Consider the following 2,350-nt stretch of genomic DNA (forward strand, 5'->3'; position numbering starts at 1 on the left):
AAAGGAAGTCTAGTAGATCTGAGGAAGCAGAATGTATAACCGTAAAGCTCTAATTAAAAGAAAAAGGAAGCAGAGTTGGAGAAAGTAAAAATAACTTTAACACACCAACAGAATGAACTCTATACAGACCGTATCCACAAATCTTAATGATATTTTTCATACACACAGCAAGATCTGAAGCAATAAACAGAATATCCGTAGCTACTCCCAGCTATTTGGCAGTATGGACACTATTGTTATTAGTGCTTGTATAGTTCATTTATTCTTGCCAATAATGCCATCCCCTGCACTGGGTGAGTTGTTAAAAAAAAAGAAAAGAAGGTTTATTTTGGCTTGTGTTTCTGAAGGTGCAAAATTAAGAGACAACACCAGGTGATGGCTTTTTTGATGGCAGACTCCTATGGTGGCAACAGACATCACATGGCACAAGACAGGGAAATTCGTATGTATGAGTGTCCCTCTGGTCTCTCTACTTTCTTCTCCTTCTCAATCTCCTCTTCCTCCTCCTCCGTCTCCTCCTCCTCCTTTCCTTCATCCTCCTCCTCTTCCCCTTCCTTATCCTCCTTCCTTTCCTCTTTCTCCTCCTCTTCTTTTCCTTTCCTTCCTACAACAGTTAATTTTATTTGTTCATTGGCTCATATTTCAAGTATTGAAACAAGATTGGGTTTTGATTTTGTGATTCCAAATTCACATATTAATTAAGATAAAAACAAACTACATTCTGCATATATTGATGAACGCTAACTATTTAGGGTAATCACATTGTAGTTTTAAAATTTCTTCAGCCTAAAACTCAGTAGTTGTGGGTCTTTTAGGTCCTTCTGGATGTTGCCCAGGGTGTCTGCACTTTCATTGAACTGAACAACCTTGTCATCCTTTAATCCTTCTGCTTCAGGTTGAATGCAGATTAATCTGTAGGCATTATGGATACATGAAATACTCAGACTTCATTCTCAACACCATTATGTCCTCTCCACCATTGTTGACCCTGGATAAATCCTGGATAGGTCTTTCAACACGTATTCCATAAGATCAGCCACATTTAATCCACTAAAACCCACTTTAAAGCTCCATCTTATATACTTTCTTCCAATTATCACTATCTGTTCCCATTTCAGGATACAGTCTCTGTAAACAGTTTCTGGATACACCTGCCACATTTTTTCCTATTCCATTTCCACTTGAAAATCTATCTATGGCATCTTCTGGGATGGAGGTCAAGCTTTCTAGCCATTAGGCATTGAAATCTAGATGAATTCAGATTGCATCCACTTCCTAACTTTTGGATAATCCACTTAGTTTCTGGGTAAAATATGTAATAGTGTCTACCGAGTTGGAAGCCACATTATGATAAGATTATAATTGATGATTTGAGGAATAATGAATTGAAGATATTAACATCTTTCTGTATGAGATTAAAACAACCCTTCTACCCTTGCTGATGGATTCTTGAAGTTACCACCACAACCTTGGAATTGGCAGTTACAGAGTAATTTATCTGTCACAGTTTTAGGTGTCATGTTGCATGTCTATCATTCCTTCTTTATTTTCCAAAATGTCCAACATGACAAATTCTTAGCCAAACACTATCCCATAATGGTATGCCATACCAGTTTGTTCAACATCCAGTATAGTGGTCTTATTGTTTGGGACAATTGATTGCTTCTTTTTTGCCTAGTGAAGTGAGTTTTTCTGTAAGGATCACCTTTTTATACAAGTGAGAGAAGGCTCTAGAGAGCACTGGAATAGTTATGCAAAGAAGACAATGTAATTTCCTCTTTTTATAAAGCCACCAGGAGTCAATCATGGGGGTTCAACAAAAAAATGACTTTACCTAATTCTAATTATCTTTTGAAGACTCCTTTTCTAAAAATCATAATGAGACTTTCCCATCCTCTTTTAATACTTCACAATAGAGGTTACATTTCACCATGAGGTAGTGGGCATATGAATCACATTCAATCCATAGAATGATCATATCTCTTATTTTGACTCTTTGTTTTTAGTGACTTTTTAATTTGAAGCTGAATTTCAGCAACTTCCTCTCTGTAAATCTTGCAGGAGAAATCTGAGTGAGGGTCATTTAGGTCCATGACTAGCTGAATAAGCACTGGAGACCGCTGATGGTGATTATTTTTTACCTGGTGGCACGGGGAGATGTTTGCAGACACTGACATTGTCAGAATCCTTATCCTTTATAGCAGGTATTGCCCTGAAAAGTCTTGATTTTGTGTCATCCTTGATTAAGGAGAGCCTGTCCTTGTCTTCTCCTCAGTGTAGGAGGCAGCTCTGTCTGTGGATTTCAAACTGAGAGTGTTTTTGAAAAATGGTTAGAAAGAACAACTTCTTT

General features: G+C 37.4%; 1 pseudogene; it reads right to left on the reverse strand.

Moving 5' to 3' along the window:
* Positions 1-770: 770 nt before the first annotated feature.
* On the reverse strand, positions 771-1,520 carry LOC144257196 (L-lactate dehydrogenase B chain-like; annotated as a pseudogene).
* Between the last annotated feature and the right edge of the window lie 830 nt (positions 1,521-2,350).

The sequence above is a fragment of the Urocitellus parryii genome, chromosome 10 (assembly GCF_045843805.1).
Source record: "Urocitellus parryii isolate mUroPar1 chromosome 10, mUroPar1.hap1, whole genome shotgun sequence".
NCBI lineage: Eukaryota > Metazoa > Chordata > Mammalia > Rodentia > Sciuridae > Urocitellus > Urocitellus parryii.